This window comes from Myiozetetes cayanensis, unplaced genomic scaffold (assembly GCF_022539395.1).
Source record: "Myiozetetes cayanensis isolate MyiCay16 unplaced genomic scaffold, myiCay2020 scf15, whole genome shotgun sequence".
In the NCBI taxonomy this organism is placed as follows: domain Eukaryota; kingdom Metazoa; phylum Chordata; class Aves; order Passeriformes; family Tyrannidae; genus Myiozetetes; species Myiozetetes cayanensis.
Window position 1 is genome coordinate 12,658,583 of NW_026087159.1, and position 18,247 is coordinate 12,676,829.

Genomic DNA, 18,247 nt, shown 5'->3' on the forward strand with positions numbered 1-18,247 from the left:
TAATGAAAACTGTGATTAGTTGAAGGCCAGCTGGGTTGCTAAAGAGTTGATTTATATCATATTTAAAATGAGAACTCAGAAAACAAAGGGCTTATACTTATCTCTAGTCTCCAGAATTAAAGGTTAAGTCTGACCTTGGGATTTGGGAGCCTTTTTGGTTTTGTTTTGTTCTTTACCCAGAATACTTGAGGCTCTTCATGTTCATTGACAATAGGGTACAGAAGTCCAGTTCTACTGAAAAGAGGAACCCTGTAAATTAAACAAGGAAAACAGAGAAGCATTTTACTCCTTTACTAAATCTCCTGTTTCAGTCTCTTTCTTACTGAAATACAAGGATTTCAGCCAATCACCATGCAGTGGATACATTTCTTCACTTGTCTTGTTCAGTAAACAGAATCTTAAGTTAATTGATTTCATATTTTCATTACACTGAACTGAGATTAATAGAAAACACTGCAACTTTACACAGCTAAAAAAACCCCTCTTCCATTTAGGCAATTGTAATTAGTGCTTTGATTTTGCAATAGAGTGGAAATCTTTATTCTCTATCTTGCACAGACTTTTAAATTGTTTGTTTGGAGAGTCCAATAGTCACAAATTGCTTATTTTACCTTATTATATTGGAAGCTTATGGCATTAAACCAAACTTATATATAAGATCAATGAATTATTAAAATTTTAGAGGGAGATTAAATGGAAAAACAATGACATTCATCTTCTGGATGATCCAAGGAAACGAGATTTCTTATAGTTATTTTGGAGACAAAAGCAAATAATAAAACTAATTTTAATTAACAGCAGCCTTTCTCTTCCAAGAATTTTCTGGAGAACTGCAAATATTAAGGCCAAATTACATAACTGCCAAGGTGTTTGGTTTACATATTTTGAAGCTCCACTGGAGTGAAGGTAAATTCCATTTCTCAGTATTTTTTACACACAGGTCTAGAAAAATCTGTAGTCACTTCTTGGGAAAATGGCAACAGCATCAGAGAGAAACCCCAAAGTACATGACATTTGTCAAGTTTCCCCTGCTGAAGTGAATTAACAAGCACATTTTCCCCAGTGTTCTACATGCTAATAAAATGCAGGAAGTCAACATCTCTCTCTCAGTGAAATTAAACCCATCTATAACTATCATTCTTCATCTGTATAGTCAGAACAGGGGCCCTGTTAACCCAAAATACAAAACAAACTCCATGAAGAACGATGAGACCTGAAGATGAAACAGTTGGTTTTTTTAATATTATTTTTCAAGATGCAAGCTCTTGTTTTTATTTCTTACCAATGTGCTTTGCTGCTATGCTTTGTTCATTACTGTAGTTATCAAACACTGAGCAGAGAAAACACAGTGATGGCTTTGGCACAAGACAAGTGTGTAATCTGGTGATTTAGAATGTATAATAGAAGGAAGACAGGTTTTAACTCTGCTGTAACTGTAGCAGTAAAAAAACCTAACTGACTAAATTATATACCTAATTTTACATGTCCAACAACAATTCTGCTGAGGTATTTTCAGACCAGTTCTGCAAAGCACTTGATCATTTGCCAGCCTGAAAGGATGTAAAAAGCCAAAATGTCCTATTTAGGTGTTCTGTCCCCAGTAAGAGCATTACATTCTTGTCTATGCTTAGCCCTCAATCTTTGCTACAGCTATTTCATTCCTCTGAAATTAGGCCACCTATTTATTTCCCTAAGATTTTGGTCAGGAAGAGCAATACTGTCACACTACACTGAGGCACTACCTGCTCCATCATGTCCATTGGCACCCAACACCAGAGAAAAGAAAGGAAGAAACTAAACATGAAGCCATTATCTTCCTCCATTTATCCATTTTCAAAAGTCTCTATAAAGTTTGAACCTGCAAGTTTAGTAATATTTCTATATTTTTCTTAGTCCTAGGTTTACTCTGAATACTCTTATTTCTCATTTACATTTTTGAGTCTATTTTTTTGCCCTCAACAACTTCAAATTTCAGAGTTCAACACTAATTCCACATTGTGTGATTAAAGGGAAATGTGGGTTTTTTTACAGTTTTAAGCTCATTTTTTTCCCCATGTGAACTTTCTTCTTTTCTTGTCACCTTGACTACCCAAGGTAAACAAGTTTGAAAATAGAAGCATAGGCCTCTAATAAGTAGCATTTACAACACTTAATCAGAATGACTTGCCTAATCCACAAAGACATTTTCATAGTTAATTATCCATGCATGTATTCACAGGTGTGGAATACTGAAAATCCCAATTTCACTTCAGTGAATTCACTGAACTTCTATGAAATCCTTTGAAGTTTAACATCAAATGTTAAAGTCAAATATAAGGGAGGAGCATCTAAGTGTGTTTTTTTCTTTAAAGGAGGAAAGAATTCTGTACATTAAATTGATTTGTGTTATTAAAAACAGTAACAGTGGTAACAAGTTAATGCCTAGCTTCTAACTGAGGCTACCATCCTACTTTTAGAAGAGATGAGGTCTGGGACCCAACCAAAATATTCCTTTTACTTCAAAGAAAAGACCAGAAGCACAAATGTAGACACACTCTTGCTAAGATTGCTTAAACTAAAGATTGTTAATGGTATTCCAGTCCTCTCCAAAAAATTGAGACTCAAGTGTGGTATAATCACATAAAAAGAAAACAGCCTTCCATCTGTCTCTGTGGTTGAGTAGAAGGATGAAAAAAATGGATCAATTAAGAGGAATAAAGGAAAACATCCACCAACATAATTGAGGCACTGGCACTATTATCAAGAAGATAATCCAATATTATCTTCTGACTGTCTTCAAAGAGGATGCTCTTGTCCACAGATATTTTAAAATAACTAAGTGCACTATCAAACCACAAAACCATTTAAGGAATGCTGAATAAGCCATTTGGGATTCTATGGCAGTCACAGAGCACTTTAAATTATGCTCATAATATTTTTTTCCTCAGGAAAGTTATGCAATGCACCTTAATGGAGTGGAAATTTTCATACTGAGTGTAGAACTCTGATGAACTGAACACCACTAAAACATTTCTTTGCGTGTTACCAGTATAACCTTATCTTTAAAAAGAGCTATAACACACTGCATGCAGCTTTATCCCCTGATGAAGCTGCACATATTCTTAGGGAAATTAATCTAAAACAGGTATCATAGCAGTTGGTGTGAAAGGACATGACATGTCACAAGTTTTGTGAGTTACTTCCAAGGATATGAAACCTCCCCCCAGTATCAGAATATATTATATAGTATTGTAGCATCAAGAAGAAGCTCTGATGAGACACCTTGCAGACCTGTTTTACTGTAAATGAGACTCAATTTCATTGAGAGCATGTCTTCAAAATTACCCCAGTGTGATAGAAACTGTTATTCTGTGAATTCTGAGATAACAAGAACAGAACAGAAAACTAGAGAGAAAAGAACCCCCTTACCACACACCCCCCCCTCTCCCTTATCATAGTTTCTAATGCTCCTGGGTGCTCACTGATGTAACACAAAGAGATCTCCTTCAGGGCAAGGGAATGAGTAAGATGTTCATGTGGACCTCAGATCTTCAAAATTTATAAGTTAATAAAATGTATATGTATCTTTACTTACCATAAGACCCTGTTGAGGAAGAATTGGGCAATCTCTGCTAGGAGTATAGATATGTTTCTCAAAAAGAAGTATATAAATGTTGAATATCATTTGTTATCAATAACCACTAGTGTAAATTCCTTACTATTGCTCTCTTGAAGCAAATCACAAAGAGCAGAAATCTCAAGAAATTATGTTCTTTAAGTTCCTTAAGCTTTTTTTGCAGGAAACCAAATGCTCCCAAGAAGGCCTGTTTTCATCTTCTCTTTGACCAGAATATCTCTTCACTACACTCACATTGCTCCTCTCCAAACAGCTCAATGTCTGATGAAAGAGCTAATGCACGTGCAAGCTCTTTATCATATTTCTATATATTTGTGTCTGCCACCATCCAGCAGTAAATAATAATCTCAAACAAGAAAGTAGAGTGCTCATGTTATGGTTTTCAGGTGACACTCCACACTGCTAATTAATCTGTCAAAAGCATAAAGTTGTTTAATGAAGTAAAATAATTTCTCATTCATGACAGTAATTATGTCAAAAGAAATATTTGCATTGAAGTCTTGATTGATTTTGTGCTAAGATCACTACCTATTCATGTATTTATTCTGAAAAATTACACTGCCACCATCCACAATGAGAATGACCTTGTGGGAAAACCAGTGAAGCTCAAGTACCTTCTCTCTTCTATATATAACATACATTACCACAAAAGAAGTTAAATATAATTTCCTTAATGGAAAAAGGATGTCCTTAATTGCTTTATATAAAAATCAATTTAAATAGCAGAAGATGGAAAATGTCAAACCCTTAAAAACTTACTAATTATATTGCCAAATACATTTTACCATTTACAGTCCTGTTATTGACAGATTTAGAAGGCAGAGATAATTTTGTGAGTCCAGGAGGAACACTAGTAATATGTGTTACAAAACATATAAATGGTATATAATAGCATTATATTTTAAGAGATACAATGTCAATGTTCCATAAAACTTTTCACACGAAAAGATACTGAGGAACTAGATGAAGTACCAGGTCTATGAATTGAGCTACTCACAGATTTTGAAGACCAGATCAGAGTGTAAAATTATCTGGTTTTATGATGCAGTTTTGTGGGTCATAATGTATATGTGCACATCTGGAAAACCAAACACACATCACTTTTCGTGCTGACAGATTGATGGAGGATGACATGCTACTTCGAAATCCTATCAAAGAAATACTGAGCAGCTTTAGTAGCTGAAATAAAGGGCAAAACAGGACTTAACACTGAAAAACAACTCTTCTACACTCTATAGTTCTTCTCTGGCTGCTGAGAGTTCCTTCTATAATTAAAAGCCCCCAAGACACCCCACACATCCTACCTGTTCATCCTCTGTGCTTGAAAAACTCAGGCTTATGAGTTAAAGAAAGGCTCAATATCTGTTTTCGTTGCACTGCATGTCTCTTCCATTGTAGAAAGCAATTCTACAAGGAAATCCAAAGAAATTAGGAATACAGTGTATCTGAGAGTAAAATAAAGGTCTGTTTTACAGAGTACAGTTGGAGTCCCACTCTGCCCTTGGTCAGAGCTATGAACTACCAAAATGGACATTGAGCTATTGAGGTTTGGATATTTTTCATACTCATGTGGATGGCTCACTTACCCTTCTTCCTTCCACTCCAATGGGATTTTGCCTCTTCTGAAGCATGATAAGGATGTCTGCTTACCAATGCATGTGACTTTGCAGAACTCTTCTTCCCTAAACTTGATTGACGCCTGCCCACGTTTGTTTCTCAGTGTGACAAGTCTGAAGCTGAAGAGGCAGAAACCCAAGACCAGGGTGACCATTACCCTCCTTTTAAAACTTCTTCAGAACCAGTGAGCAAATATTATCGCTCAGTCAAAGATGGAAGAAGAGCAACATCAAGTTTCAATCAGAAAATCCCAGTGATAGTCAACTTTTCTCTCAGCATCTGAGCAGCCCTGCTGACTAAAAGAGTTTCCTCTGACTTATAGTGGGGGAGACGAGGCTTACAATATATTTCATGAGAATGACTAAGCAAGAGGGCTGAAATCAGCTGTAAATCTTGTCTGGAACAAGAGTGAGAGCAGGCCCAGGCTACTAAGGCTGAAATATTATTCTTTTAACTTGATTGGTTTTGTGCTTTAAAAGGTTTTGGGCGAGGGTTGTTATACTCTTGCTTTACCAGATGCTCTTCTATAACACAGACATGTCATTACACTCTTTGTTCCCTACAGCCATTTTATACAGTGATTCAGTTCCAACACAAAAATACTTCCCTCCTTCCCCATTGATTATGTTCTTTAAAGCTGCTGATGGAAAAGACTGTCCACTTGGTGATACCCTGAAGGCTGCAAGGCTCTTCATAACACTGCCAGTCATCCTGTCACACCCTGCTATTGGAAAATCTCCTTTCACTTCTGCCATAACTGGTTCCCACTTCACTTCATGCCACAGTGATCTTTCCTCAAGTCATTCTTGTTAAATCCAGTTCCACTTCTGATGAATTTAATCTAAGATCTCCTTACTTTAATCAGAGAACTCTGTCTTTCATATTTTCACCTCCTCATGACATCTCTAATCAGATACTGCCTTTCATACGGATTGAAACTAAAAATGTCAGAAAAAGGTACCAGAACAGGAAAACATGGGAATTTAGTCCATTCTCAGAAAGCTGTCTGTTCCCTGTCATGGATTAAACACAGAAGCATGAGGTTTTAATGTGAACTCTGGTTATTAGTTTTGTCTATTTTACTTTAAACATAGGTGAATTTCTCTCAGATGAGATTCAGTTTGTTTCTGAATCAGCTTCTGTCTCTGAATTTCTAGAGCAACGTGAAGATATTCAGTGAACACAGAGCTGACAAGAATTGTACCTCCTTAAAATAATATATTTGCTTGTATCTCCATTTTATCATCATTTTCAGCCTTCCCTGTTAAGTCATTTTTTTTTGGTTGCAACACAGTCAAGAAATGTCCCCTTTGAAATTAATAAGGTTGAATGAAAAAGCAGCAGAAGGGCCAGCAAATCATGGCCCTTTACCCATATGCTTGTATGAAAAATGTCATGCTATGCCTCAACATGTCAGACTTATTGCTAGGATAGAACATTTCTCTTGCAGAGATTTCTAAGAACTACATCTGTTTTCCAGGCTATTCTTTTTCTGGCTTGTTAGAAATGAAAATGAAATTTCATGTGACTATGTCAAATAAGCTTCTAAACCCAGCTATATAAAAATTAATGTTGTCTTGGAATTGCAAAATGGCAAATTGAAGTTATAAAAAAATTGGTCTGTGTGCTGTATGCTCTATGATCATGATTGCCAGACAACAATATTTGAATATATATAAAATTATAGATAGAAATATACAGCAAAATAATGCTATTTTTTTTTTCCAAACCAAAGGAAATTAAAAGCTGATAAATTAAATAAAATGAAAACAGCAGAGCTGACATTTATGAAGAAAATCTATCAGTTTGGAGAATGAGAACCAATATAGTTACTGATGCTTTTCAAGCAAAGCAACATGTCACACTGTCAAGAAATATCAGAAGCAGTTCAAATCAAAGCAAATCATACTAAATAATGTTTTAAATTACTTTGATGGAAACAGATTAGTGATTAGATTACAAAATGAGCCTAAATGTCTTAAAATGAATTATTCCTGTTTTCTCTTTTAAATCTTTTTTTTTTTTTTTTTCCTTCACTTAAGGAAGAACAGGCATGAAAAGCACTCAAGGACAGAGTTACAGACACAAAAAATTTACTGTCCCTTCTAACACAAGAACTGAAGTGCATTGGCTGAAGTCAGAGTGCAGCGAGCTCCTGTACAGCAGGAGTTTTTACAGGCTCTGCTCATAAGAACAGCAGCATTTTTAGTTAATCTTGCACTAGGTTTACCAATTTTCTGTGGAGAAATCCAAAGCACAGAAAATTGAAAGCATATTGTTTGTGAAAACCTCCATATGCTGAGAACAACTTATTTCTCAGAGCAAGTGGCAAAACAGTTGGACCATTTTTCTTAAAGATCTGACAGCCAAATGCTGAGACTGAACAAAGACAGCGATTAAAAAAATGACATCGTGAGTGGGGATGAATGTGGTCTATCATTATAAACTAGATTCACACTGTGACTGGCAGGTGACAGACCAGATTCTTTGTATTTTAAATTGTTTTGGAAAAGTACATGCCAATTAATGCTCTTTTCATATTATTGATGTAGTTACAGATTCAGTCTTGCATCAAAGTGTTAAAATTAAAACGTGCCTATTTATTGCAACTAGATCATGCTTTCAGTGTTTGGACATGTGTAAAATCGGGGAAAAAAAAAAATCTTCCTTTTCTTATTCCTCCTTCTCCTTCTGCACCTTCCCACCCCATGGTTTCAAACTCTGGATTTGTGCTTTATAAAAATAAGACACAATCTCCACTAACATAAAGAGGTAGAATCTCAGTTAACTTCTCCTAGGATGATTAGAATGTGTAATTGCAGTCAATTTATTCTCAGACTTCTTGTATCACTAGACAAGGGTTCAGAGGGTTAGTGACCCTAAAGAAAAATGTTAAATTACTCTGCCCTGACTCAGTTGATACTTCCTTTCCAAGTTAATTGCAATTTTCTTGTTGGTCAAAATACAAATTTGTATAAAAATATTGTTATACATTAAAAAGCTTTTACACTGAAATAGTAAAATGCAAAAAGTCAGGTTAGGTTCTCAAAACTAAAAGCCACAGCTCATTGGGTTACTGATCAACGGTATGTCTTGATGCCTTTTCTCCAGTTCAAAAATGGCAAAATCACTGCAGCACAGACATTAATTGACCATATTTACTACCATGGAAACAGCACTTCTTGTCTTTAAATAGCTTTGCAAGCACTAACTAGTCTTAAAAACATCTGGGGAGACAGGAAACCCTCCACCTCTGAGGATTTGAGTCAAAGCAATGAAAAAAGATTATTAAATTCCTAATAGCAACTGTAGACAGTACAAAATTACTTATCTCTGAAACACAGTAAGGTGAATTTCATTACCATGCTAAGCTACATAACAGGTCATGTCAATCTTGTAAACTTACATCTTAAATACATATGTCAACATTTGGAAAATGTCCTGAGTATTGAAATAACACTAATATAAATTGATTTATATTTTGATTTCTGGTGCAATAAACTTTTAAATTGCTGGCCTCCCTTTGTCATCCAACACAAATATTCAATTATTTGCCTTAGTCTAAGCATATTTTGTGAATTCATTGTATTATAGCATCTCAGTATGATTTAGTTTTATCAACATTACAAATGTGGTGCTTGGGGATGTGGTTTAGAGGTGGACTTGGCAGTGCTGGACTGATGAACTCAAAGGACTTTTGCAAGAAATCTATGATTCCATGAATAGTATAGGAACAGCATGGAAATATGTACACTTAAGAGCACAAGAATTTTGGTATAAGGGAAAAAAATTTAGTTCAGTTTTGTGTCTAACACAAATACTGTTAGAGGAAAAATCAAAGATTCATGAGGAAAGCTGTCTTTAATTTCAGGTGGCATCTCAGCTGACAAACTTAAATTTTAGAATCTGCAACTGGAAGTTATACCTTGGCTACCTCATTTTGTAGTTTCTGAATGATCTATCCTCCCACCATCTGTCTAATTTCTTCCTTTGAAATTATAATTTTTGGCTTCTAAGACATCCCATGGCAATACTTTCCATATGAAAGTTCAGTGTTATGTGAAGAAGTATCTCCCACCTGATAACTTTAGAGGCAACCAATTAAATTACTGTATGTGACAACTGTTCCCTACTCACTTTCCCCACGGAATTCACTGAAGTCTGCTGCTTCTCCCTGTTGCATCTTTAATGCAGCTCTGGCTTGAAGCACAGTCAGAGATAACACTTCACAGGAGCACAGAAGACACGATTTTAAGTCCTAGATCATTCACAATATAATTCCAGTAATGTTTACCATTGCCTTGGGAGTCTTTTCAGCCTTTCCCGGCACAGCCAACTGCATTAGTTGCTCAAAGAAGAGGAAGATCATTTGCATAATTTCATGTGTTAATATGAAAGGTTTTGCAGTTCACTGAAAATTTACTATTATCATAAAGTCTGGTGGGGTTAATTTTCGTTGTTGTTGTTTTGTTTGTCTGGGGTTTTTTTTGTGTGTGTTTCCACTGGACTATTAGCCAGGTACCTGCTTTGGTGGTCAGCGTTTCCTTCCTGTTCATACAGCTGAGATGCACTTCTCCCCTCACCCATCCCATCCTGTTTCTCCCAACCAAAACCCTAGAACATTTTTGTAGACAATAATTTTGTCCACAACTTCCATTTCCTAACAAAAAAGAAAAAAAGGAAATAGGCAACAACCCCAAAACTTTTTGATTCATGATTCATGTTTGTGCAGCAGTGAGGAGAATGAACAAACGAACAAAAAAATCAATTTCTCTTCCTTCAGTGGAAGAAAAGAGTTTTTAGTTCCTTGCTCATTTAATCTTACCCTCAGTTTTATAGAGCCATGGGAAATTGTAGTTTAAGAACATTAATTTTGCAGTCAGACCAGGCAGGAGATTCAGTGCTTCAGTTTTGGAAGAAGGGTCAGGAAAGCATTACAGGATCTTATTCAGTAATTTCCAGTTCTCAGAAAGCCACCACTCTGTTTACAGGAAGTTGGTGTTATGGAAACCAAAAATTCCATTTCCAAATGAAAATTAAAATCTGCTGTCAGGAGAAAAGTCCAACATTAGAAATTTTAAGAAAATTAAGAAAATGACAGGAAAATTCACTCATTAGACAAATCAGTGCAGGATCACATATTTGGTTTCCCATGTGGGACTTAGTTTACTGGTTCAGTGCTTCTTCCAGTGGTCAGCCTGGTCAATGCATACTGAGAACTCATAAAAAAATCACCCATCTCTGGGCCCAGTCAATATCATTATACAATTGCTATGTGTCCATCTGCACAAAATATACCCCTTAATTTACTTTCTTTTAAGCATTAGAACAGCATTAACTCACTGAGCTGGGCTTTGTTGAAGAATCTGTAAGGATGGTTATGCAGTGTTTTCCTTGGCCATGCTACAAAAACTCATTCAATTACAATTCTGGTCCCTAATGGTTTGCTTCTTATCAGAGTCATGCCAGGAATTTGAGTGTGTTCAAAAGTCTCTTTGTATCTCTATTTACACTGTTTCTCAAGGCCCTAATTTATGCATTTTGTTTTGCCTTTTTTTTAAATAAATGTTGTGTTCAGAAATGTTGGGGTAGATGAATAACCAGATTTCACCCAGATGCTTGTTCTCAATCATGTAATTCAAAGTGCAGCACATGAGAGACACACGCACTCAGAAGCAAAACTGACTGCAAGTGTTTTCTAAAGCAGGCCTTTAAAATCTACTCCAGAAATCTGCAGAGTCCTCCAAGAGTGGTATCTCCCTACCAAAACCTGCATTATTTCAACTTTCATTTTCAGTCCCTCATGCTATCTTTTTTTGGTTGGTTTTTTTTGGTTTTTTTTTTTTTTCAACTTTATATCTTACTGTTAACCTTCATGGGTCAATGCTAAAACAAAAATAAAAACCCCCACCATTTCCTCTGGTCCTATTGCTCTTTACCTGGGAGAATAGACTGACCCCCATTTGGCTACAACCTCCTGTCAGGGAGTTGTAGAGGGTGAGAAGGTTCCCCCAGGGTCTCTTTTTCTCCAGGATAAACATCCTCAGCTCCCTCAGCCTCTCCTCATCAGACTTGTGCTCCAGATCTTCCACCAGCTCTGTTTCCTTTCTCTGGACCTCTTGTCACAAGTGGTTTCAAGTATTCTCCTTGGACTAGGAAGAATTCCTGGATCAAAAAGACCAGATTTTTTATCAGAGAGCATTGAGCCCAGCAAGTAAGAAACAACAAAATGAAACCAACTCTGATCTAGATATGCTCTTATCTGGCTCACAACAACTTAGGAATGACTTCTCTCTCCTTAGGACATACTGAACAATAGCTAGTTGATCTTTGGAAGAATTTTGAAAGCTGTAAAATAATAATTCCAGTGAAAAGCTATATTTTGCTGCTTATTTGCTCATCAAGAGCAATTCCCTAAAGTACTGAGAGATAATAACTTAATGAGCAATTCTTTACAAATTGCTTGCATTCCTTCATTTCTTATATCTCAGCTGTCTCCCAGCAATAAACTTCCTCACAGACAGGTTTGGGAGGAAAAGCAGAGTATATAGCCTGATGTTGTGCCTATGAAGTCTGAAATGAGAAAGACAAAAAAAGGGAAAGAGAATTCAGGGACAGAGTACTAATGAAGTATGGACACTTTCAGCTAAGTTATGGAACATATGTAACTTTTTATCCAGAAAATACATATAATTTTTCTCTTCAGGATTCAATTTACCCTACTCCTAACACACAGAAATTTATGAAGTGATATACAGTACTGAAGAAACATATGAGCTTTGACAAGCTAGTTATGTGGCAATTTCAGATGTTATCTGAAGGATTACTTTGCATGCAACCTCGAAGTGTTAATCCTGAATCTCAAAATTGTTCTCAGATTTATAATCCATCTGCAAATATGCTATGCTTTTCAAATTAAAAAAGTTTCTAATTACATGAGTTAAAGCATATTTCCTCAGTAAGGTTACCAATTAACGCAAAATTATTGCTAAGGGTAAAATTCCAAGCTTCGTAAAAGCAAAGCTGACTTATAGGAGATTGCTGAGTGTCCTACAGAACTGTGCCTTTTCCCTGGAATGGGAAGATGCATCACTGAAACACGTCAAGAGTTTATTAACTAACACGAGGATGGCAATTTTTCTTATGGATGTTTGTTTTTTATCTTATACCCACATTGAAATCCTCCAACAAGCCTGCACATTAGCCATTTGCCAGTGTAAATAGAACTAATTGCAAAAGTAGGATGGTAATCAGCAGCTTACAGTGTCCTGAAATTAGGAAGTTGAAAACACAGTCATAAAGCTGTATATACATTCCTCCAAAGAACTAGTCGAATTCCTGAAGATTTTTGTCCTTTTACCCACTAGTACACAGATCAGTTTATTCCTTCTTCAATTTCAATTTTTAAAAATTGGCAAATGGCTACTTTGGTTCATGAAATCACTTTTTTATCCAAAGTCTCATAGCATTGCTGTTTTCCACTCAATGGTATAAGGGATTTACAGGGTTCTCATCTCTTTGAAGCCAAGATGCTGTCATCATAGAAAGCTGCTGTTTAAGACAATACATTCAACTCTAATGCAGTGACTCAAAGGAGAAATTTAAGCAGGTGAATACAGGTTCACGAGATTAACTCCTACTCATTTTTACCCAAGGGGACCAAAAATCCATTGGAAATCTAGTATTGATACAACTTTCTTTACATGTGTATATTTAAATACAAGGTTTTCTCTGTGTGAATAATTTTACTACATATTTATTTCCCTGGAAATGGTGCTTACTTGTGTAAACATCTTGAATCACAGCTGCACACTGTCATTAAGGAAAAGTCCTGAGGAGAACTGTGTATGTTAATCATATTATAAACTCTTTCAACCAAAAAGTGTTTTCCATTAGCCTATACAACTTTTTTAAAATTCAATATGCTGTTACACTATTTCCTGTAGAATCATCTTAATTCCTCCTTAGATTTCATAGAGCTCTCTCTGAACAATAATAACAGGAACATGGAGAAAGAATGAAAGTAGCAGGAATAAAATCCTGTCCCCTTGGAAATGACTCGTTTCACTCTCAGTGACTTCCATGAGGCAAGGGGTACCTGGTTTTCCTTCTATTTTCATGCTTAGTAAAATGTAACCAACACTGTAAACCTGCAATAAAAGGCATAACTTGATGTCACACTTCAGGAAGAGGATCTTTCCCAATGCCTCTAGCAGCTATGCAGAGGAATGCTTGAACAGGCTGCAAATTGAAGACACCTTTATGAAGGATATTTAGACAGGGTTCTACAATCCTAATTTACTGGCCATTCACTGGACTTGTTTCACCCACCACTTGATGACCTGGCCCTTAGGAGTTATGTTTTACAATACTTTTTCACTATGCAAGTCCCTTTGCTTTTCCTCAAAGAGCAGCTGAAATTCTCATCCAATAACTTACTCTTCCAATAACTTACTTACTTAAGTACCAATAACTGGTACTTAAAAATACCAGCAGCTCTTAAGGGGCTTGAAATAGCCACAAGTACAGTCACTACTTTGTGTATTGTCAATTCATAATCTGGTGGAGATAGGAAAGAGGCTCATTTTTGCAATAATGGGGCTCTTGGAAGCCTGGGCTTCTTCTTCACATAATAAAGAGAGCCAAGTCAAGAAATCAATACATGATTCATGCTAATAACAATGTATTTAATATAATGATACTGAATTGTTATCGGAACATAACATGGTTATATGATGTGAAATACTAAAGGTGACAAATAAAATCTTTATTTTATTGTATACAAGAAACTCATTTGCTTGTTTATAATTACTGCTGCTTGAATCATGCAAACCTGCCAGTGAAACTTCTAAAAATTGATTTAATCTATTTCAAATTTTGCTTACCAAGTGCATATTTTTGCTTCCCTACAAAACAATTTTGTTTAAATTCAGGCACCTTCCCGTAAGACTGGAAATTTTGTAGTCACTTGTGATTACATACTGAGCCTGCACATTTTTATAGCAATCCAGAGATGCAAGCATAAACATTTTTGTCTCTTGCACAGAAATAGGTTGCTTCATGGTAATGAAAAATGAAGAGTAAAAGATTGTACTGGCAGTCCTTCCAGTGGAAATAATTGACATGATGGCATGGCCCACCTGGTATCTGCTCTGAACAGATTGTGGAAGGACACTGAAAGAAAGGACAGGGGCAAAGAGCACAGGGAGGAAACCAGACAGAGACATTCATTACAAGACCATAACCAAGCACTGTCAGGAGAAAATAAAAAGAAACTAATACCTTTAAAAAAAGTCAGAAAGGCCTGTGTTCCAGTAACATCTCTGCAGAGCTAGCACAATATAGCATTAACCTCACATAAGCATATATATGCCTTTCTAAGTGTGCCACTTCTGCTCTAACTCAATTTTAAAAATCTTGCAAGCACTAAGAACCTCTAAAACATGTTGTGCTGGGTTAGGGAAGGGCAGTTGACCAGTACTTTTTCCTCATTAGCTTCATAGGACTCAGCATAGACAAGTGGCTGCAAACTACTTAAATATTCCCCACAGATCTATTTTAAGCACTCATATTTCAATCAATGGTTCAGAAGGAAGCTGCAGTATAAACACATTCCATTCAACTAGATTTGCATATTGATGTCAGGAGTTTGAATCAAACCAATTAGGCCACATAGTTATCTATGGAAAACATATGGCAGACTGATAAAAACCCAGTTCTATGTTTAAAATCTACAGTATTTCATTTGCATAGCAAAAAGCAGCTGAAGGAGGATGCTATTCTTCAAGGACTAGACAAACTGATACAAGGAGAGCTCCTTGGGTTGGATCCTCAGCTGGTATAAAATCACACTGAATACACTGGTGAATTGAAATGGAACTAATCACTCTAAAAGCAAACACATGCTCATATAGACACTGAATCAAGCACTGATTTCTCTTTGTTCTCAGTTCCTTATCCATGAAATGGGGTTATCCCATTTTCTCACCCATTCTCATTTCAATTAAAGCAAAAGTTCTTCAGAAAGGGCATTACCTCTTTGCTTTAAAAAGAAACATTTCAAAAGCAACATCTACTTTGAGCTACCACCCTAACATGAATAATGGCAATGGTACCTCAACCTTTTTATCTCTAAGCTTTCCCTTTCACAATGGCCTAAAAGCTCTTCCTAGCTCATGTTTATCTTCAGCAATAAATCATGTTTGCATTGCATCTGTGCCTCATTGGGGTGCACATAACAAAGCAAGACAAATTAAACTGTAAAACAGTTTCTGAGGAAAGAAATAAAGGACAGATAAATGAATTCAGGTGGGAAAGACAACACTGATTGTAAACATCATCTTTTACTGCTGCTGCTTCTCATATTAAAAAGGAAAAAAAATCAACTCCTTTGAGCAGGCAGTGATTTAACTATAAAAATATCTGGTCTGCACAATCATCTCATCAGTGCCATGCTCAGAAGACCAATCTATATTTTCTCCTGGCAATAACTGTATTTTAAGCACTTAAGCCCTTCTTAATAATATGTTCATGGCTCCTGCCTGCTCTTTTACTGAATGAAACACTAGCATGATTTGTTGGGTGACATCATTTACAAACAATGACATTGTTGTCTGGAATGAATAACAATTAAAAAAAAAAAGAATGAATCCACTATCATCTATTTGAAATTCATACTTAGTGCTGTATAAAGTGACAATATACGCTAATTACTCTCCCCTCCTACACATTCTACAGCAGCTAAGTCACATTCTTCAGCAAATAAGTCATTTCATTGCAGATAGTTTATTCCACAGCTACTGAATCAGGAAGTGTTGGGAGACATGACCATGGATCAGGACAACACAGTAAATTCATTTTTTTTTACTTCCATACACCCCTCCATACATATGTACGTGTTATAAAAGGAAGATCCTGGTATCAAAATCATCCGAATCTAGACAGTAGTCAGAGTTCAAGGAGAACAAAATGTCTTTTTCTCATTGGTATTCTTATAGCAAATGCTGAAGCAAAGAACTCTGTTGAATATTGTCTTGTCTGTGACCCCTGAAATAGTTCAGTCCCTGGTGAAGATTTTATTAAGTTTATATGAATTACATTCAAAAGCAAAGTTAGCAAAAAAAATAAGTGTTGGAAGTATTAAAACTCTTCAGTTAAATAAGAAATAACCTACCACCTGAATGCTGAAGCTAACTAAGAATCACAGAAATCTCTGCTGACACCCCCAAAGAGGAATGCTCCCTTCTGCAAACTCAAATCAAATACTTTCCCAGACCAGGCAATTTCCTTTACATTGAATCATTTCTGTTGGAAAAGGTCCTTTATGAGTAAAAATAATCCAGCACTGCCAAGTCAGCACCAAACCAAGTCCCCAGGTGCCAGATCTACATGCCTTTTAGATACCTCCAGGGATGGTGACTCAGCTGCCTCCCTGGGCTCTTGGCAGGACTGAGATTTTTCCTTTTAGGTAGGTAAAGAACTGAAAATACTGCACATAGAAGAATCAAAATACTACATGGAACCATCCGTGTGGTTGGTTCACAGCTTAACAGCTTCCCAAAAATCAAGCCTGGATACTTATTTATGGCTGTTTTAACCTCTTGAACTGATACACAGCAAGAAAAGTGCTAAATCCTCTGCCTCTGAGTAAAAATAATAGCAAATTTTATTCCACATGCTTATTGTTCCAGCAGATTGAATACTTACACAATTGATTTGGGTTTGTGTTGGTGTACAGTGTCTGTTGAATATAAAATTCACTTAACACAGAAAGAGGTGCAAAGTAGAATAACAGTTACCTCACAAGCAACCAGCAATGATTGAGGATGTATATATTAGGGTTCTGGAGGTCACTCACGTCTCTTTTATGCTATTTAATATCTTTGAGGGTGGTAAATTGATGAAGAACAGAAACAGAACTGCTGTATAGACTGGCTTAGACCAGTGGTTAGGCTGTGACCATTTTAATTTGACTAGAGGAAATGGTATACTATTGGAAAAAGGGAAAGTAATTCCTGCAAAATGAACTCAATTTGGAAAACAGTAAATCCAGAAAGAAGTAAGGCTTGGAAGTTGAACGTAGATAAATTTAAGTTGGATTAATATAAAATTTTAAATGGGTTGTGCCTTCAGATTTAAAACCAACTTAATTGAAACTGTCTTCCAGTGAAAGCCATAAATTCTTTCCTGGGTACTTTAAAAATCAATGGGCTCTATTTGGTATTTGTGATTTAGTCCAAGACAAAGTGCTAAGCCTAGGAAAGGAACAACCAGGTGATCTGACCCAGCCTCATGCTCCTTCCAGCTTGATTTTTTGTTTCCTTAAAAAACAAACAAACAAACAAAAACCAAACAAAAAACCAAACCAAACCAAAAAAGCTCATACAGGTAGAGTGAATTTATTAATTTATTGTTGTGAAAACTCAGCTAACTCCTGGGCATTTAAGCTATATTTGTTGTGCTATGTTGGGTAAACAACTGCATCCCTCCTGTCTCTGACTCTCTATCACTCAGTAACTTCAGAAATACGTGTCAAAGAACTTCAAGACTGTCAGAACTTCAAGACTGTCAGAACTCCATTTCTAGAATTATCAAAACCAGCACTCAGTTGTAACACAGCTTCCCACCTCCAAAACTCTTTATTGTCTAAAGGCAAAAACTTTACATTCTGACATTAAAAAGCAAAGCAGGACTTTTATAAGTTCAGCTGAGGATGCAAAGAGAAAACATAATTTTATTTAAACATATCAGCAGGCAACAATTCACATGGAATTATTTTAGATGTGTATATAAAAGAAAGAGAAGCACCAGTTTGATACATTTTCCTGGAATAAAGCAAATATATCAAGATCAAACACAATTATTAATCTGAAATCCTTCTGTCATAATTTGTCACCAAGAAAACAATAGGGAAAGCAAAAAAGGAAAAAGAAATCCAAGAAACTTACTATTTCTTCACTACACACTTCAACAAATACATCTTCCTAAAATCTTGTAATCCTCAAAGCAATAGCA